Source organism: Podarcis bocagei, assembly GCF_964188305.1.
Source record: "Podarcis bocagei genome assembly, chromosome: 2".
In the NCBI taxonomy this organism is placed as follows: domain Eukaryota; kingdom Metazoa; phylum Chordata; class Lepidosauria; order Squamata; family Lacertidae; genus Podarcis; species Podarcis bocagei.
Window position 1 is genome coordinate 90,561,218 of NC_138126.1, and position 22,106 is coordinate 90,583,323.

The 22,106-nt window shown below is 44.1% G+C and overlaps 1 protein-coding gene across 5 annotated transcripts in view; it reads right to left on the minus strand.

The window, feature by feature from the left end:
- The window catches only part of BRD4 (bromodomain containing 4), a 76,825-nt gene extending 57,519 nt beyond the window's left edge, over positions 1–19,306 (minus strand). For 2 of the 5 annotated variants that reach the window (XM_081185281.1, XM_081185277.1), the window contains exon 1: positions 19,111–19,306. The gene's annotated coding sequence lies outside the window, so the exon portion shown is untranslated. Of the gene's footprint in view, positions 1–17,944; positions 18,196–18,424; positions 18,473–18,527; positions 18,630–19,110 lie in introns of those variants that run through there. The other 3 variants (XM_081185280.1, XM_081185279.1, XM_081185278.1) reach the window with 3 other exon arrangements.
- Between the last annotated feature and the right edge of the window lie 2,800 nt (positions 19,307–22,106).

The following is a 22,106-nucleotide window of genomic DNA, read 5'->3' on the forward strand; positions in this document are numbered from 1 at the left end:
AGAAACAAAAATAGAGTTTAACATTTCAAGTTCAACTTATGAAATTGTGAGGCATCTTTAAATTCAAATCCAGCCATGTAATTTCACTATCTTGAAAAGGGATGTTATGAAGGTGAGAACTGCCTTACTATGGCAGCCCAAAAGTGTTCTGGTTCCATCAATGGTCAGTGAAATGCCTTTAGTAAAGCTTGTAAGCAGGGTATGAACACATTTACAATATCTCAATTTTTGCCCCCACCATTAAGAGTTAGAGCTGTTTTGGCAGGCAGCTGTAGATGGATGTAACCTCTGTGCAGGACAATCCTATGTTGACCATTGTGGTTATTTGTGTTGACTTAGAAGTTACGGTTCACCTGCCAGTTACCACCATTTGACACATTAAACACAACTACCAAGGGTAAAGGCTTAAAAAACGGATTTACTCCTCCAATACCAAACAGATCAGAGCTGGAGAAAATATAGCAAAGAGGAAATCATTAGTCTTTTTTATCCCACGTTCCTACTAAACAGCAGAAAGGGAGGCCTGAACATTTATGTTGAAGCTTTAGTCAATTCACCTTCTCCACACTGTGCATGATTTTATACACTTCTTACTCATCTTTTCTCTAAACTAAAAAGCCCCAGATGTTATAACCTTTGCTCATAGGGGAGTTTCTCCATCCACGTGATATTTTTGGCTGCCTTTTCTCCCACTCTCATAACACTAGAACTTGATGCCATCCTATGAAGTTGAATGTTTGAATAAACAGAAGAACTTCTTCACACAGCACATATTAGAACTATGGAGTTGCTCCCACAAGATTTAGTGATGGCCACCAATGTGGCTTTAAAAGAGCATTAGCCAAAGTCATGGAGAATAAGACTAACAATAGCAACTACCCAGAACAGCTCTCTGTTTTACTTCCCCTCTTGGATGAACTGTGCCTTTGAATACCAATTGCTAGGAAGGAATCACAAATTGAGATAATGCTATTACACTCAGGTCCTGCTTGTTGGTACCTGACCTTTAAAGCCCTAAAGGGCCTCAGGCCAGTATACCTTACAGAGAGTCTCCACCCCCATCTTTCAGCCTGAGGTCCACTTCCGAGGGTCTTCTGGCAGTTCCCCCATTGCGAGAAGTGAAGCTACAGGGAAACAGGCAGAGGGCCTTCTTAGTAGTGGCGCCCGCCCTGTGGAACACCCTCCAACCAGATGTCAAGGAGATGGAGATAAAGAACTACACAAGTTTTAGAAGACATCTGAAGTTCCTGTATCAGGAACTTTTTATTGTTTGACATTTCATTATTATTTTTCTTTTGCTAGAAGCCACCCAGAATGGCTGGAGAAACCCACTCAGATCGGAGGGGAAATATTAACAACAACAACAACAACAACAACGCCTTTCCAGAGGCACCTGGTTGGCTATGGTGAGAACAGAATGCTGTACAAGATGGACCTTTGGCCTGATGCAGCAGGGTACAGTGGTGCCCCGCAAGACGAACGCCTCGCAAGACGGAAAACCCGCTAGACGAAAGGGTTTTCCGTTTTGGAGGCGCTTCGCAAAACGAATTTCCCTATGGGCTTCCTTCGCAAGACGAAAGCCCATAGGGAAATCTCCGGGACAGCGGGGAAGCGCAGCGCTTCTTCCCCACTGTCCTCGGACCTCCTCCGAAGGCTGGCGGTGGGGCGGAAAGCCCTTCTCCCCGCGCCAGCCTTTGGAAGGCTCCTCCGAAGGCTGGCAGTGGGGCGGAAAGCCCTTCTCCCCGCGCCAGCCTTTGGAAGGCTCCTCCGAAGGCTGGCGGTGGGGCGGAAAGCCCTTCTCCCCGCGCCAGCCTTCGGAAGGCTCCTCCGAAGGCTGGCGGTGGGGAGAAAAGCCCTTCTCCCCGCGCCAGCCTTCGGAAGGCTGCTCCGAAGGCTGGCGGTGGGGCGGAAAGCCCTTCTCCCCACGCCAGCCTTCGGATGGCTGTCCTGAAGACTTGCGGTGGGAGGAGGGTTTTCCTTCCCACCGCCAACATTCAGAATGCTGTTCTGAATGTTGGCGGTGGGGAGGAAAAACCCTCCTCCCACTGCAAGCCCCGGGAACAGAGGAGAAGCGCTGCGCCCCTTCCCCTCTGTTCCCGTACCTGTCCTGAAGGCTTGCGGTGGGGAGAAAAGCCCTTCTCCGCACCGCCAGCCTGGCAAGCGGTTTCCATAGGAACGCATTAATTGATTTTCAATGCATTCCTATGGGAAACCGTGCTTCGCAAGACGAAAAACTCGCAAGAAGAAAAAACTTGCGGAACGAATTAATTTCGCCTTGCGAGGCACCACTGTATTTCTTATGTTCCTAGAATCATAAAACCATAGAATTGTAGAGCTGGAAGTGAACATGAGATTCATCTAGTCCAACCTCCTGCAATACAGGAATCTTTTGCCCAATGTGGGCTTGAACCTATGACTCTTAAGATTAAGAAACTCATGCTCTACTGACTGACCTATCCCAGAGTCTGTTAGGTGATAATACTATTCTGCCTTGAAAACACATGATTTGGGTGATCATGGTTGTATTAAACAGCACCATTAACGGCTTTAAACAGAGCTGTCAAACATGGCAATGAATGATACCTTTAGAAGTATACCACATGCCCTGGGATAAAAGTTATTCAACTGCCAATAGTGAATAACTTCTATTTAAGGAGGAAACCAAACATCATATCACAATGATCTAGTAAACTCTTACATCAAAACCTTTTAAAATATTTTTTACCCACAATTGTGTCTCCACGCATCTGAACCGGTTACAAACTTTCCTTGAGTCAACCATTTATTGGCAATGATCCTGATGAAGTTAGTTATCTCACTGATTTTATCTGCTAAGTGTCATTCAGGGAAACAAGGGAACCAATTACTACACCACCTCATGTAAACACTTCACAAGTCTGAAAACAAAGTCTACTGTCCCACCTCCCCCCCTATTAACCACCATGGTTTGGGCTGGTCCTGCAAATAAAGATTGCAAACTGGGATCTGATCCTGGTCTGCAGGGCAAATGTAGGCCATGTTTTGTTAGTTCCTTGTAACAATGAACTGATTTTCTACAAATCAGGAAGAAATTCAGTAAGTGGGCTGTGCTGAGAAAGAGAACTCATCCCTTTAACAGCTAGCCACAGCTCAGCATATGTAAACTGACCTTCTGTGTTTGATTTACTACTTTACATGTTTCATAAACGACAACACAGCAAACTACCATTTTGCTCATGACCAAGGCATGCACAACCACCAACACACGTGCCGTTTTCAGCCCTGGAAGGAGGCAGAACAGGCTTATGCATGCAATGACAGAGAACACAACCCCCACACAAACAGGGGGTTGCCTGTATTTTTCAATTTTCATTCAAATTCTGAATGTTCAGTGCCACAAAAAATGCAACCCATTCAAAAGGAATGCACAGATATTAAATTTAAACAGATTAGAAAAACCCCAAGTATTTAAAAGTTTTAGCCATAAAAAAACATTCTGTATTTCCTCTGAAACTCCCGTCTGTTATGCAAATAAATTGTAAAATGTTAACTATAGTTCAGCCTTTCACTTAGGAACAATCTTTAAGATTCAAATACACCAAGTATATCTACCAATAGAAAAAGTTTAAAAGAATTCACAGATAAATCCAAGTCAGTCTTACAGTGATTCCAGAGAGAAGATAAAGAAGTGCAGGATTACTGAATTGTGTTGCTCTATTTGAAATACACTTATTTCCAAGATTTGTATCTCACCATAGAAGTTGCATATTTTAAAAGTAATTTCGTGGCATCCAATGTTTCAAGTTTTCAACAGCTTGCCAATTAATAGGTCATATTACTCAAAAGAAGTTAGTGGAATTTTAAAGATGTAGTAGACAAATTCGATTTCTTGCAAATTAATATTTGCACTGCTTATCAGTCCAAGCTTACTGGCAGAATGAATGTTGTTCTACTTGTTTTCCTTGCCAGTACTATTGCTGCACATTTCATCATCTCTTCAATGTCAATCGTTTCAGTACAATGCTGCACATTAAGGGGACAACTAAGAAACCCAAAGCTGTACTGTTTTACAAAAGATAGGGAATACTAAGGTTTTTTTTAAAAGCCTGTATGGACTTTCAGAAACAGAGGGCAACCTCCATCCCTGCATGGGTGAAATATCCACATGGTATAACAGAGCTTTCTGCCGCCCACACTTCCATGCACAATGGAAGAGAGGTGCTAAGCATTACAGTCAATGAGATGTCTCTGTGTGTGCCTCCTATCTCCTGTCCACTCCTTCACTCCTCTACTTGAATTCCCTAAGAGTGGCACACAAAGACTCCTGCTTGTACACATTAAAAAGGAAGGTTGTAAAGCAGAATTCTGTTATGCCCTTTAGAGATACCTCCACTATGATTGTGCTAAAGAATACACACTATTTATTAAAATATGACTTGACTCAAAACCCCAGGCTGTCCCCCCATTTTACAGGAATATCTCATCAACATTTACCCCAATGCAAAACTCACCTATGGATATTAATGACAAATGAGCTTACTGGAAGCAAGAATTAGGTTACAAATTGGGGAGTATTTACTCAAATCTAATGCTCACTTTTTTGGCCAAATTACGTTCCAAAAATTAAGGTGCACATTAAATTTGATAGCACATTAGACTCAAGTAAATACGGTATGAAATCAACTCAAAGAAATTTTAATCTATAAATATTCACATTTTTAATCAACCAATATGCATAAACCTGAAAATGCCCCAAACCAAGAGTTCTATGGGGGGAAATCTAGGGTTGTAACCTACTAAGCTATTGTGCAAACAGAACAACTTCTGCTCCCATGAGGAACTTTCCCTCCCATGAGCCCGCACCCTCAAAATGTGCTCTCAGTGCTCTGGAGGTTTTCCAACCCTCAAGAGCACATCTGGAAACAATGGGGGGGGGTGGAAGTTCCATCACACAATGAGAAGAATCCTTTCTTGATTCACCCATTCATTTTTATTCACAGGGGCCAGTTATATTCATCTACACCCCAAATAATGAACACAGTAGCCTTACTTGAACATTAGAACATAAGACGAGCCTGCTGAATCAGGTCAACTACCCATCTAGTCCAGCTTCCTGTGGCCAAACAAAAGGCCTGTGGGAAACCCGCAATGACAAATGGAGCACAAGAATCATAGAATCTTAAGAGATGGAATGCAGGAATCTCAGCTAAAGCATCCATGCGAGATGGCCATCCAACCTCTGCTTAAAAACCTCCAAGGAAGGAGAGTCCACCACCTCTTGTGGGAGTCTGTTCCACTGCCAAGCAGCTCTTCCTGTCAGAACACTCACACCTCCTGTGGTTTCTAACACGGAGTGTGGAATAACACAGAATGAGCAATACATGCCCTGTTGCTCCCTCGCCACATGAATTCTCGCATATTCACACACACAATACATATCTTACTCTAACACACACCCCACATACTTAAGCAACCCCATAACATACAGAAACGCTCATATGCTGAGCAAACAGAGAAGTCCTCATTGCTCCTTCTCTCCTCAGACAGGTTTTTTCCTCCCAAGGCCTCGCCACACAGCTGACAAACTGCCTGGATACCAACTCCACATAGCTCATGAGCAACAAATGGCCAGCTGAATGGGCCTAAAAAGGTCAAGCAGCCAGATTTTCTGTCTGGGTGGACAAACCGAGATTATAATAGGGTCATTCACCACTTATAACAGATCCATTAGAACAAACTCAGCTGATATCCATCACAGATTGCTTTCAACTTCGCACATAAACTGAATAGATTTCCACTCCTACAACCAGACTTCACCTTTCTTCTTCCCCGCCCCGCAACTGTCTTGCACCCTCAAAATCTACCCAGGAACAGATCTGGGGGAGAGGCAGGAGCAAGGAAAGAAAGAATGACAGAATCATAGAATTGTAGAGTTTGAAGGGATCCAGAGGGTCCTCTAGTTCAACCCCCTGCAATGCAGGAATCTCAACTAAAGCATCCATGACTGATGGCCATCCAGTCTCCGCTTAAAAACCTCCCATGAAGGAGAGTCCACCACCTTCCAAGGTAGTCCATTCCACTGCCAAACAGCTCTTACTGTCAGAAAGTTCCTTTTGATGTTGAGTTCGAATCTGCTTTCTTGTAACTTGCTTGCTCCATCTTCCATGTGACAGATATTTGATGGCCATATCTCCTCTCAGTCTCCTCTTATCCAGGCTAAACATACCCAACACCATCAACCATTCCTCATAAAGCTTTGTTTCCAGACCCTCGATCATCCTGGTTGCCTTCCTCTGCACACATTTCAGCTAATCAATATCCTCCTTAAATTGTGGCGCCCAGAACTGGACACAGTACTCCAGGTGTGGTCTAACCAAGGCTTAATACAGTCGTACCTTGGTTTTCGAACAGCGTAGTTCTCGAACATTTTGGCTCCCAAATGCCACAAACCCGGACGTGACTGTTCCTGTTTGCGAACTATTTTTGGAAGCTGCACATCCGACAGGGCTTCTGCAGCTTCCAATTGGCTACAGGAGCTTCCTGCAGCCAATCAGAAGCTGTGCTTTGATTTCCAGAACGGATTCCATTCGACTTCCAAGGTACAACTGTACAGTGGGACTATGACTTCCCTTGATTTGGACACTTTACTTCTGTTGATGTTGAAAGATTATGTCCCCACTGTGTTAATGGAATTCTATTTGTGCAACACTGGATTCCGCATCATCACCACCTCCTCACTGGTATACATGCATGCTCTGTGGTGTGCTCTGTCAGATTTAGTTTGATTTTCCACCACTTACACTCAAGTCCTCCATCTGGTTGATGTTCTTCAACTTCGCAAAAATCTAAAAAATCTCCTAAACAGTCACAGGGTGGATGCAACCCATCAACTGCTTCACTCAGTTTCCTACTGACCTATTCCACCTAGCCACCAAATAAAAGCAGCAGACAGCTTTGTGCACTCTTCATTAATGAACAGTTGATCAATCCACAGATGCATGGAGATGCTCTTTGTGGCGTGAATGTAAAATTGCAGATGAAATTATAGATAATAATGTTCTATCTTGTTAGGAAGAAGAAATAATCACCTCAGGCAGTATCTAAAGAAGTAGTGAGAGTTCATGACCTGTTAACAGAAACTGAAACCTCCACATTTCATGTTTTTCAAAGTGAGACAATTAAAGGCAAATATGTAAGAAAAATAATTAGCCTGCAAATATTCTAGTTTTAACTAGGGGAATGTTATGCTAAATTACATACAACCAAAATGTATGGTTAGGGAACATTTGCTATTATCGACACAGGTGGCACTGTGGGTTAAACCACAGAGCCTAGGACTTGCCGATCAGAAGGTCGGTTGTTCGAATCCCCGTGACTGGGTGAGCTCCCGTTGCTCGGTCCCTGCTCCTGCCCACCTAGCAGTTCGAAAGCACATCAAAGTGCAAGTAGATAAATAGGTACTGCTCCAGCGGGAAGGTAAACGGCGTTTCCGTGCGCTGCTCTGGTTTCACCAGAAGCAGCTTAGTCATGCTGGCCACATGACCCAGAAGCTGTACGCCGGCTCCCTCGGCCAATAAAGCGAGATGAGCACCACAACCCCAGAGTCGGCCACGACTGGACCTAATGGTCAGGGGTCCCTTTACCTTTAATACTGTATACTAGTGAATTCCCCCAACAGAGAGGTACCAATGACAGAGAGCTATGTTGTTGCTGCTATGATTATTATTTATTATTATTATTCTAGTTTTAGCTATAAAGAGAATTCAAACAGATGAGATGTTTTTTATTTTAATCCAAGTGCTATATTAATGTTATGAGACTACTTTGAAATTTTCCCAATTGTTTAACCATGGGATTGAGTACTTCCTTCCTTCTGACATGCATTTCACATGCCAAGTTAAACCAATGTTAGGGCCATCCAAAGATACCACTTAACAAGTTCCAAAATGTTGTTTCAGATCATGGCTTAAGTGGGATCCTATGTTAGCTCTAACTGTAATTAGCATGGCTGCCAATGTAACAGGTAACTATGATTAAGCCTGGGAGTGGAGTGAGAATAAATACTCCAGAATCAGGGGGCAGAAAGACTATTCCATTTGACTGCATGGTTAAGTAAGTAATAAGCAGTGATACATCTGAATTGGCCCTTCCTCTCAATGTATTATGTTGTTCTCAATATATGTTAGCTATTTCCACAAAGGAAATCATAGCACAGTTTCAGACAAACTGGTCATGCAAAAGTCTAACTCCAATACTTTCCACCAAATAGGGCCATGTGGCTTGAGCTTCTGAAAACAGATAGTCCCACACTCTCGCTCTTTAAGCAGCAATTATCTGTAGCAAGAGGGGAGGAAATGTTTGCAACAAAAATGAATAGATTGCATCACTACCTACACAATGAAAATCCAACATTATGCTTACAGGTATGGTATCACAAACAGCTAAAGATAGTGCTAATATTGTCATCTTAACACTTCATTTCCCTATAGTTCAAAATAAGTATAGAATGCTGTGTATGTAGTAACAATGCTATTGGTATGCTAGCATGGTGGGACTCATTCACAGCTGGCTGGTGGAAACTAACACTTGCCTATAAGATTCAACCATACTTTTTAGACCCATGCCCAAAAGGCAACTGAAGTATGTATTAAAGCACTAATCAGATACACAATATGCTACTAAAGCACACAATTTATTAACTTGCTCACCTGCATTGCAAGCACTCCTCAGACTGGGGGGAAATAGCAACCGTACGCCACAAAACGGCAAAAGCTATGCCTAGTGGATGAACCATCCATCTCTCATGCCACGAGGACCTATCCTGCAGGAATTCAAGTACCAACTGTTCTCCAAGAAGGCATTACATACCATCACAAGCTTCACCTTGAATCTTTAGGTGAGGTTTTTCAATGCAATCGGCCCCTGCTCACGTAACAAGATTAAATTTTGACCAGTTACCCCATGCAAAACAAAAAATATTCAGCAACTTGACATTATCCCATATAATTCTGAAATGGAAATATGCATGCGGACAAAGACGGTGCCCAATCAAGCTCTGGGAGAAGGTAAAAGTGGGCTACTGCCAGTGTTAGAAATTCAGATATATAAGCTAGGCACCAGATGGCATCTTAAATCTAGCTTACAGTTGCCACAATGGTCTATTCACTAGAGGATTGAACTAGATGACCTTCCAATGTTAGAAACTCAGATATATAACCTAATTGCCAAACGGCACATTAAACCTGGGCTGTAGTCGCCACAATGGAATGTCGAGGTGCTGTTCCTCCTCAATGGGATGACGATTTTGATTAATTCCATTTCTATACTGCTTTATATTTTGAAGAACAAATGTCAGTGATTTACAACATATTAAAACATCAAATAAAACAATCTAGAATAAAACTAACTCAAACTCCAAGAAAAATGTTTCTAATACTACTACTACTACCAGTATATTATTTTTACCCCATTCATCTGGCTGGGTTTCCCCAGCCACTCTGGGAGGCTTCCAACAAAAAAATTAACAATATGTTAAAACATCAGTCATTAAAACCTCCCTAAACAGGGCTGCCTTCAGATGTCTTCTAAATGTCATGTAGTTGTTTACTTCTTTGACATCTGGTGGGAGGGCGACACTACTGAGAAGGCCCTCTACCTGGTTTCCTGTAACTTCACTTCTCGCAGTGAGGGAACTGCCAGAAGGCCCTCAGTGTCCAGGTTGAACAATGGGAGTAGAGACGCTCCTTCAGGTATACTGGGCTGAGGCCATTTAGGGCTTTAAATGTCAGCACCAACACTTTGAATTGTGCTCAGAAACGAACTGGAGTCAATGTGGGTCCTTCTCTAAGTGACATTTTGCTTTCCCCAGTCGCCAACCTGGCATCCAGAGATCTCCATATGGTCGCAACTGGACTCACACCAGTTGCAAAACGCGCCTGCCTAATTTAGAACACTGGACTCCCTACCAGCACTACAATTCTACGAGTCTATGATGTCAACTACACTGCTTGCCTATTACAACAATTCACTTATCCCGGTATGCATGAATGAGAAACACACACAGTGGAAATGGTATTAACTATGGACTAAGGCAGAGGTTTTTAAACCATGGTCTGTGAGAACCATTTGGGTGGCCTGTGGAAAGGCTACAGCACAGTGAAATATACCTATAGCTGTGATGATGGAGGATCCCAGCAAGGGGTCCATGATTTGTGCAGCAGCATAGAAGCACAAGACATACCCAGCCCTGCAGAGCTGCCTAGATATAAGCCACTAATCCAAATTTCACCCTCACATCAAACCAGCATGCTTTATATTGGGAACTGATACCAATATGCTTAACAACTATTCAAGAATGAATGTGGACATGGAAATAAACAAACAGCACGGATACTGGCTGGGAAAAGCTACTGAGTGATAGTGCAGAACTCTGAGAAGCATGGACATGTTTGTTCTCTATACTTCTTGGCAAGCAGCAACAAAAACTCTGCTCATTATACAAGGATTCATTTATCTCAAAGCAAAAATTATGCAACAGTCTGTAACTATTTGATGAGCATTTCATTAACATGGCCACAGGAATGGATTACACCTGAACAGAAGGAAAGCAAAGGACGTAGGTTTCTGAGGTAAGTCTGCAGCTGAAGAGGCAAATAAGGACAGGTAGCACAAAACCATTTATAAACAGGGGGAAACAATGGTAGTTGCTAGCCTACCCTGCTACAATCCCTGACACATTCAGTAGATAACTTGATAATATGAGTATAAAAGCAGATGCAGTTGCCTGCAAGGAAGACAAGCATTGTTTTTATTTATATTTCACGATTCTCAAGTCTTTCCAAGTCATGCTTCAGTTCTCTGTAAAGCCATGCTGCATTCCAACACATTTCTTTGCTTTCGGGACATAGCGTCTCTATCAGAAAAGGACCTTGCACTCTGATTTCACAGTGAAAGAAAGGACTTGGACAGAAGGCATCAGAAATACTTTGCACCCCGATTTTAAAATATATTGGCAAACACAGGTTTTAAAATAACTAGGCCCCATAACTGAAGATTCTAGTCCCTGTTTTACCTCCATGAGGCAGTATGCTTCCAAATACCAGCTGCTAGAAACCATGGGAAGGGAGAGTGTTCTTTGTGCTCAAATCTTGCTTGTGGGCTACAGGCATCTGATATGATTACTGTGAGAACAGGATGCTGGATGGGCCACTGGCCTAATCCAGCAGGGTCTTATGATGTTCCTACTATTTATTTTATACTTTTAAACTAGTGTTAGAAATGAGCCAGGTGAGTTTTGCGACTTGCATTGTGTCCAACTGCGACCATGTGGAGATCTCTGGATGCCAGATGGGCGAATGGGGAAAGGAAAATGTCACTTAGAGAAGGATGTGAAATATTTTCCGTGAAGCTTGAATGTGTTTTATTCTGGATTGTTTTATTTTATATTTTAATGTGTTGTAAACTGTTTTGAGATTTGTTCTTTAAAATATGAAGCATTATTGAAATGAAAAATATTAATAATAAAAAAATCCCACCAGAAAAAGAAAGGCACGTAAACATTCCGCTGTGGCGACCGTAACCTAGGTTTAAGGTGCATTTAGCAATTAATTTATATATCTGAGTTTCTAATACTGATTTTGACTGCTCTCTCAATGGCACTTATTATTATGATGTTTCATTTCTATGCCATTTTATATTTTAAAGAAAAAAATCTCAAAGAGGTTTACAACACACTGAAACATGGGCTCCTTGGAGGAAAAGGTGGGATATATAAGCAATAAATAAGCGCTTCTGCTTAGGAAAGCTGGAGAGGCCAGCCAGATGGAGATGTCAGTCACCAACTTGGCATCCAAAGATCTCCATGTGGTCGCAATTGGACCCACACCAATAGCAAAATGTACCTGGCGCCTGGCTAGTTTCTAACACAACTTCTCTGCCAGTGACAGAAGCAGCAAGAAGGGCAGAAAAGTAGTGCTGGCAGCAGCAGCTATGGAGACAACAGTATAGCAAGGCAATTCCTATAAACTAAATACAGATTAAGAAAGCACAAATACTAACTCTTTTGGAGTCGAACTGATCATTTATCTCATTGTACAGACAACAAAGCAGATGACAACTGAAGAGGTATACTGGGTCTCATCAGCAGTGTTAGAAACTCAGGTATATAAGCTCATTAAACCAAAGTTTCAATTTCAGTCACCAAAATGAAATGTCTAGGTGCCATTTTTAGCCAAGGCGGCTCTGGAGTCTTTTATTTTTTTCTTTTTCAAATGATGGATTGACTGTGATTCTCTGTTAAACATCTGGCTAGTTCAGATGACAACCTTACACTAGATTAAGAACTTTGAGAACTCACTTTATCCAGAGACAGTCCACATATACGGTAAAGGTACCCCTGACCATTAGGTCCAGTTGCGGATGACTCTGGGGTTGCATGCTCATCTCTAGGCGTTTGTCTGCAGACCGCTTCCGGGTCATGTGGCCAGCATGACTAAGCCGCTTCTGGCGAGCCAGAGCAGTCCACGGAAACGCTGTTTACCTTCCTGCCGGAGCAGTACCTATTTATCTACTTGCACTTTGACATGCTTTTGAACTGCTAGGTTGGCAGGAGCCTGGACCGAGCAATGGAGCTCACACCGTCGCGGGGATTTGAACCGCCAATCTTCTGATTGGCAAGCCCTAGGCTCTGTGGTTTAGACCACAATGCCACCCACGTCCCTTAGATATATGGACTGATACCTATTTTTCTTAATGTTGACAGACCAGGGCAGTGGGGGGGACAATCTACAACAATTAAGTGTAACATTGTTCACAGCTCCTGCCCAGGCTGCACAGAAAAAGCACTTTGGTTCCATAAATTCATTCTGATTGTGCAGATATAAGTGATAGAATTCTACAGGGTGGGGTGTTAGTGTGTGAAAACAGTCAGGATCCAGTGATCCCTAGGCATGTACCTCCACATGATGGAGATGTCAGAAACCATCCTGGCACTTGGCTAATTTCAAACACTGCTCACCAGCTGCACTTTATATACTACAACAACCCACCAACCTTACAATTTTGGTGGCAGTTCTTAGTGATATGACAGACTCTGTGCAGGGACCGTTTAAGAAAAATTATGGGCAGATGCTTGAAAGTATGGGAAAAGCTACTTTTGAGATAGTTTTAAGATAGAAATGGAGCCATTCATTGACCCTGAACTCATCAAGGTAATGGAAATATTGGTTATATATTTACAACACTGGAGCAGCTGATGAACAATGTAAGTCCAAACAATTAAGGGACAGTGTTCCTCTAAATCCCAGGATCTCAAAAACGAGCAAGAAAGTGCCTCAGAGAGGCATAGTGTCCAGCTAAACTTCCCTTAGTACTACTACTTTGGGCAATACTGGCACTTTTCTCATTCATGTGGCCTTCATTTTACTTCTGAGCCAATACTGTCAGGGGGTGAGACTGAAGAAAGTGGTCAAGTAGCTTGGCTGGGTTCTACATGTGTGGTTAACAGTTGCTACAGGAGAAACTCTGGCATGGAAAATAAACTGGCAGGGCTGAAACCCACCGCAACTCCTACAACTCTCAATTATAGTGCTTGGTAACTGGGATAGTCTAACTACTAAGCTTCGCCCCGCAATTCCTGGAACAACTTACTGATCAAACCTTTGTGTCCTAGCAAGATCATCTGAATGACTGCTCAGCCAGTCTCTCCCACTTTCCTTTGCCACTTCTCCTGATCTTATACTTCTGCTGACTACTACCTAGACTGAGGTTGCTTCCTGATGCATTCCTCGTTCTCATTTCCACCTCTCCTTTTCCTTCCTAGAAATGTATAATGTCCAGAACAATTAAAGTTATTTGACTCCTTCAGCAAAATAAAATAAAAATGTATCCTTTAGCATATAAAAATGTGCTGTTCAGTATACTGAAGAAAATTACTAGGCAAACATGATTACTCAGAATTAGGACCGCCATTTGATTACGGCTTGCTTCCAGGTAAGTACACACAGGATTGGAGCATCAAAAAGATAAATAGCACGAGTTTTGTAGCAGTGTATGACCTGGTTTGTGTTTCAGTTAATGCTGGTGCATGATGCTCAAAATTCCTATTTTGCTCCTTCCCACACTAGGACCAACAAACCACAAATCCTGGCCTATTGTGTTGTCTAATCCAGGGCTTGTGGTTTACACAAAGTACAAGTGATAGCAGAGTTTGTTCCTAGCTTACTGTTCATGGTGTGTTTTGGGGAAACGAACTAAGAGCACAGGTTTAGACAACACGTGAAGCAAAAGCTTGTTTTTATTGCTCCCACAGTCATGATCAGGAACATGAGAGCAAACAGTCTCCACTACCATGCTACTAGTGACATCAAACCACTTTGTTAGCAGCACCAAAGTGATCTCCACAGGGCAGTGTGTATGGAGATCCTGGCCTGGGCTGCCCAGAAGGCAAGACCTCCCCCACAATTGCACCCTTGCTGATGTGGTCCACAGGAAAGCAGAGCAATAGCTTAGCTGGAGGAGTTGACAGAGGAGGCGTACAAAGCACAATCCAACTGCCTGGATTTGGGTAGCATCTACTCTTTAGGCTTTTTTCCTCCCGCAAAGCAGCAGTATAGCAGTAGCACACTCTATACAGAATTGTGTCTTGACAATACAAATTGTCTTAAAACACATTTCACTCATTTTTTAAAAAACCTGATAATTTTGGGAACAACTTAAAAAACAACAACTTCAAACAAGAGAACTGGGTGGAAATGCCTTATGTGGGAATGTACCATGTGTAGTTCTCATGATCATACCAGACTGGGACATTGCTATTTAATCATAAGGTAAGAATTGGAATGGCCCAGGTGCTTTGATGGATACTTAAATATTTAAACCACTGAAGATTCAAGAAAATTCTCCTTTCCCAGCCATTTATTTATTTATTTTCCCAGCACCCACGCAAAGCTGCAATCGTATAAGTAAATCACATGTAAGTTGTGGGTCTAGTACATAGAGTTTGACAAACTCAAATACATTGTGTCAAAAATCCATATTCCTAAGACCACCACTAAGTTCCACGTAAAGATATACAACTGGTAGGAACTAAAGATGGATTTACACTCTTAAGTAACCATACGTTCTGCCAGAACAGTACTACAGTAGACCACCTGTTCTGAAGACTCCTACAGTTATGGCTGCATGTGCCGTCAGAGGGGTATGAGTAAGGGTCTCCTTCAAACCAATGAGATTTAAGAGGGCTACACAAAAAACATCAGAGTTCAATTTATCAGATTATCGTGTGAACTGAATACAAACTACAGCATTATTATAATTATTATGTTACGTTTGTATACTGCCCTTCATCCAAAGATCCCAGGCCAGTTGACAAAAGAAAAATGCAAAATGACAACAAATTCCATAACAAATCGGCATGTCAAAAGGATGCACTTTAGACACACTTCCACATGCCAGCAAATTCCTAGAATGCTGCTAATGCAGACTGAACTACATCCCTACCTGCATATAAGAACTCAAACGTGCTTCAACTGTATCACTGCCTCACTACCAGCCCTTTGCACTAAACTAAAGATAGCCAACGTGATGCCCTCCGTATATTGCTGAACTACAATTCCCATTGCTGACCATTAGACATTTTTATTTTGGCTAATATAACCAAGCGAAACCTCAAATAAATAAAGGAAATAAAAACTAAATGATTTAACCTGGGGAGATGGGAAATACAAGAAATTGTAGATTTGAATTACACTGTACACTGGCAAGCATACCTTTACATTGGTGTTAAAAACTGAGATATGAAAGCTAGAAACTAAAAGGCTCTTTAAACCGAGGTTATGGGCGCAACAACGGAATGTCTGGGTCTGCTTTTTTATAACAAGAATACAATACAAATGAATGAACTTCAGCTAAAATACTAAGTTCATTTTTCACACAGTCTAGTCCTCCCCCTGCCCACCCCCCTAATATTCTTAAGAGGTTCTCTTCTCCAGTCTTCAAAGAGTAGCAGGAAGTGAGGAGGCAGAAAAAGGTCCTCCTTTCCTTCCACTCTGTAATTTTAATTTGAAATCTCAGGTGCAGTACTGCCCCAGAGCTCAGAAACTGCTTGCACTAATGAAATTCCATCACAAAATGTGCCTAGAACAATGGGAATTTCAAACACTGTTTCACCTATATCATGTCTACTTTGTGCATTATATTTTTCCTATATAGACATGCTGACAAAACACATACACTTTTGACTTTCACAAGTCACGGCTTTATGCATTCTTGAACATATACAAAAATTATAAGCAAGTGTTTATGAAGCAAAATGGGCAGTTTTTATACAAGAAAATGTATGAAGCAGCTTTTGCCTGAAGCACAATAATATCAAAGGCAATACAACCTTTGATTAGCTGGAATTCTGTAGCTGTACAATTGACCATCTTGTGTAGGCAAAGCCATAGTGAAATTTCATGTACTGTGAAACAAACTGTGACCATAAGAAATGTTCTACTGTGATGCTAGTTTAAGCTGTTCCTCATGCATAGCTGCATGCTCCATGGAGTTCAGATGCAATTTTAAAGTCTAACAACCATAAACAAAAATGGCTAGTGGCCAATCCAAACACTCCATAAATATTTTTTTCCATGGAAGCAGGTAATTTCCTTCCACATCATTATTACATGGTCCTGGGGCAGCAGGTTCACTTTCAGCAACCCAATCAGTAGCCTGCAAGCACTGGTATAATGAAAGGAATAAAATTTACCTCTGAAAGCAAACAAACTTATTTGACTGTCCCACAGATAATAATTCACCCCACAACTATTATAATCTGCTGCAGGTGAGAGAAGGGATGAAGAAGAATCAGGAAGAACTACACAAGAGCCAGGAGGTCATAATACAGTGATAACTGCTTCAAGAACATATCTGAGCCCAGCCTCCATATAGTTGGGACTATTGCAGCTGTTGGGACCAGAGGGATATTAATTAAATTGTGATAAACTGTTCTTGTTCAGTTCCAACTTTACTAAAGCACTGGCAAATGCATTCTCAGGAAAAAAATCATCTGCAAGAAACCAAGAGGGGAAATTACCATCATTACAGAGCAATAAAAACAACAACTGCAGGTCAGGTTAGTGTGAGACTCTGCCTAGGTAATAGGTTGCATGCTATATCCACACTGATTTACTGGACAGCACAATTCTAAGCTTGTTTATTCAGAAGTTCCACTGAATTCAATGTGGTTTACTCCCAAGTACGTTGAGTTTGGACTGCAGCCTTCACCTTGAAATGCACAATTTAGCATTTTCAGACTTGGTCCCTATTTCACTACTGCAACTGTATAACTTAAGGTGAATAATCACTTTGCCCCCAAAGAAGCCTACTAGCAACGTTGATCAATTTTTTTGGGAAATTATTATAAACTTTATTAGCTTAAATTAAAATTGCAATAAGACAAGCATCCAGCTAAAAGAAAGCAAAGATGACAGCTGATTTTATCATAACACGCACTATGTATATGAACACTTACAAAAAGCATCCAACATTATGTAAGGACCCATCTATACAAAAACCATTATCACCACACACAATCACTAAATATCCACTTATGTTACTACTAAGTGGCCACTCTCTGCGGACTAAATAAAAAATTTTAGTTTTGCAGTTGTTCTAACAAACGGTAGTCTGTTCTAATCATGATCCACTTCTACCTAGTGAAGCTTTCCAGACCTGCTAAGAATGCAGCCCTCAAACCCCACCCCACTAAAGGCTCCTCATATTAAGTGCAGGGTTTCTACTGGACCACCCGTCAGGTATCTGCGTTATAATCCAAATCTACCGTTAGATCCCACTGAACTACATGGCACCGCTTTAAGGCTTTTGTTGATTTGTTGACTGCGGGGGCAAAGGTTGGGAAGGGAGAAAGAGCCATTACGTGTGGTCCTCACAGAGGCACAAACAGCGCGCAGCCGTTTGTACGTACTTAAATCGGGCAGTTAAGGAATCGGCCCCCGGCAACGCTCCGAATCGGGTCGCAAGCGAAAGATCCGCTGCTGCCTCTGCACACCGTTGCCAACTGCGGCCTTGTTAGGCGGGACGCCGCTTGCCGCGCATCCTCCGGGCCTTTCGCTATCAGGCTACACAACAGGAAGCCAATAAACGTGCCGGTCCCGAGCCAGGAGACCAGCCGGCACAGCCCCCCCCCGCAACTCGCAGGGGGCCAAGGCACGGCCAGACCCGCTCACGGGGGGAGCCAGGTGGGGGCGGCGCCGGGCAGGAGTAGCGGTCGAGCCAGGCCTACAGGAACCGCAACCTTTGGCAGGCAGGGCACGGAGCGGAGAGGCGGAGCCGCCTGCCTCGCGCGCGCCCTGCTCCGAGGAGCCGGTCAGACCGGCGCCCTCTCGCAGCGGAACCTCCGCTAGCGCCGCCGCTTCCCTCTCGCCCGCCCCGCCGCTCTCCCTACCGGAGCCGCGGCCGCTACTACCGCCGCTTCCCCCTCCTGCTCGATGACAAAATGGCGGCGGCAGGAAGTACCATCAGCACCCGCCCCGCCCAGGTTCGCTTACTGCGCCACCCGCGCACGGGATCCGGGCGCCCTCGGCGGGAAGGCCCTCCGCCGTTTCGAATATGCATCCCAGCCAGCGGAAGGCCCGATGTGCAAGGGCGGCGCGAGAGCCTCCCACAACGCACCCCGGCCTCATAGCGGTACAGGCGGAGGGCACGGACATACTTACGGCAATCACGTACCCTTAAAGGGAGCAGCGAAGCAGCGCTTACGGAAACGGCGTAGCCACCATAAGCCTTCCACACCACCTACCGCAATCCGCGTAACCGTGCGAAATAGCGAGCCACATCTTGTTCCCGATTAACCCACCGTGAAACATAGCCGTCCACCGCGAAAATGCAGAGGGGAGTGGGGTGGGAGAAGTTGCCCTGCTCACGCGCGGGCACGGGACACCAAAGACACCAGGCAGCGTAGGCTGAGGAGGCTCGCGTAAGACCTTTGCGCAATAGGCCTCGACGCAAAAAGCGTAAGTCGCCTGACGCAACGGTCACATTACGCAATGCGGGTTACGCCGACAAGACAACGTAACTGAACAAGGAGAATACCAACCCCCGCAGCCTCTCCCGGCCCGGCCCAGCTCTTACCTGACGGCGGGCGGAGAGCCGGAGAAGGCCGCGTTGTCACCAGCCTCCTACCAGGCCAAATCCAGCAAAGCCCTGAGTGAAGGGGAAGCGCCGCACTCCGTAGGGAGGGTCGGGGACCACGGCGAACAGACCAGGGCAGAGAGCGACGGGCAGCGGGACCAGCAACGGCGGGGCTGCACTGACCTCACCACGCAGCGCGTTACGTCACCACGCAACAAGCCACGCCTCGCGCAGGGCACAGGACTTCGAATCCAAGGTTCCCTTACCTCACGGCCACGCCCCTTCGAGTAAGGAGCCCTCCGAGTGGGCGCCGGGAGGAGCGCTTCTCAGTCCGGCCAGGGAGACGGCGCGTGAGGTGTAGCGTAAGGCAAGCGGGAGAGGGAAGGAAGCTGCGTCGCCGCCGCCGCCGCCTCGCAAGCGAATGATGGTGCTTGGGAGATGGGGCTTACCGCCCCACAAAGGTGCTGCTTGCTCTTTGAAGAACGTAGGAACTGCCGCTCTTGTCTCCAGTCCTTCCCCCGCGCGCCCAGCACAGATACCCGGAAACGTGACAGAACAAACTTTGCTCGTTAGAATGCACCACATCCCCGTTTCTGATCTCGCCAGCGGGTCCAATCCGACCCCGCGGATAAATTTGCTACTGCCAACAGTCAGGGAATTAATTGCCCACGAAAGCGTTTCGCAAAGACTACCATCATGTCACATAGCTCTCCTGCTTGTTAGTCCGCTGACCGGGTTACTTTTGAGCTCTAAGGCTGTTGGTGCTCGATGATAATAATAATAATAATAAAATATTATTCCTCGGGGCTGGGAATTCTGTGGCGCTTCACTCTACCCGGTTGCACGCATGGGAATGCGGCGCTATGTCACATAGAATATACCAGCCTTTCAGACAAAAGCAAGCCCTTGGTGCACCACCAGTCCCGAAAAAGATGCTAAATACACAGTGGAAAAGGCGACGGGGACCAGTTTCTTCTCTACAAAACAACCCCCAGTGGGAACCTCATTCGCAGAATAATCAGGCCCTTGCTCTTCCCAGCTCGTCAGTATTCTTTCAGCAGACCGGAAAGGAAGATTATAGAAGAGGGAGCCTTTGTTCACCTACTGGAGCAGAGGACTTGGATCGTAAACTCTCATCTCCGATCCACAGCGCCTATGGCGACATGGGCAAGCTGCCTTTAAGGTGGAAGCACATCGGAAAGAACCCTATCTATTTTATACTTGGTATTTCTCATGTATATATATGGGTGGGGGGAGAGAAGGCTCGACTTTAAAGCAGGTCAATCGTTCAGCACTCCCTTTCGTCCACATATTCTGAAGCAGGAGGTCAATGATACCTATAAAAACACGGCCACACCTAAGCATAGCCTTAGTTAAAGGTAAAGGTAAGGTAAAGTAAAGGACCCCTGGACAGTTAAGTCCAGTCAAAGGCAACTATGGGCTGCGATGCTCACCTCGCTTTCAGATCGAGGGAGCTGGCATTTGTCCACAGACAGCTTTCTGGGTCATGTGGCCAGCATGACTAAACCACTTGCGGCGCAATAGGACACAGTGACAAGTGCCAGAGCACACTGAAATGCCATTTACCATCCCTCTGCAGCGGTACCTACTTGCACTGGTATGCTTTCAAACTGCTAGGTTGGCAGAAGCTGTGACAGAGCAATGGGAGCTCAACCCATTGTACGGATTCAAGTTTTAGTACCCTCAAGCAACACAGTTCATCTTACTTGTTGTAATAACTATTAAATGAATGGAAACTTCCCAGCTGCTGTCCTCGTGTAATAGGGTGTGTAGGGGACAGTGAGAAACATTTAATAGGAAACAGAACAGTGGCCATTTAGTAGCAGGAGAAGATCACAAGGTTGCCTATGAACTGTTAAAAGTATTGCTAGCTTTAGAAATGGGATGACCTTCTGCGTAATTCAAGAAAGGTGCCACCTGGGCCGCTTTCCAAACTAGAACTATAGCAGTCAGCAGCTATATCTTATGTGAAGGAAAGTGGCAGCTTACAACAAAACCCAAAAGTTGCTTCAACATTTAAAACATTTGGGCTGCTTTCCTACATTCCTACTTGAGAGTAAGCTGGAGTAGCGGTTAGAGTGTTAACAGTGCTATTTTTCTATATATAAAAAAGAGGTGCTTGAACTTGCCACGAACGCCTCTCTTGTTTCTCTTATAATAGCAATGGCGCCCACCTGAGAGGTGCTGGAACTGAGTTTTGGCTGTGAAAAAAAGCCCTGTCAGTTTAGGACCAGGTTTTAAGTCCCAACTTGGCAAAAAATGTGTGCAGCAGTAGCACACTCACCAAACTGAGTGACCTTTGGCCAGTCACTTTCTTGAACCAACTATCTCACAGGACTGCTGGAAAGAGGAAATGGGGAAGAACACCTTGAGCTCCTTTGAGGAAAGGAGGGATCTCAATGCAATAAATAAGCCCCATTAATTTATTTGTACCTGAGCGTACAAATAAAAGAGGAGTGTCATGTCTACTCAGAAACACTGGTAGTGGTGTAGATATAGGAATGCATGTTAATGAGGTAGGTTATCTGTAATACTGGAATAGAATACTAATGCACCTATCATAGGAACTTTGGGAGCTGCCATATATTGAAGCAGATCATTAGTCCATCTAACTCAGTAATGAGTTATGCTCACTGTGTGCTCTCCCACTTACAAATGCTCCTATATAATGGGGGAAATGTTACCTTAGCCAGATAAGTTATGTGGGCTTTTTGTGTGTGATTTACAGTACAGTGGTACCTCAGGTAAAGTACTTAATTCGTTCCGAAGGTCCGTTCTTAACCTGAAACTGTTCTTAACCTGAAGCACCACTTTAGCTAGTGGGGCCTTCCGCTGCCGCCGCGCTGCCGGAGCACAATTTCTGTTCTCATCCTGAAGCAAAGTTCTTAACCTGAAGCACTATTTCTGGGTTAGTGGAGTCTGTAACCTGAAGCGTATGTAACCTGAAGCGTCTGTAACCTGAGGTACACTGTAGT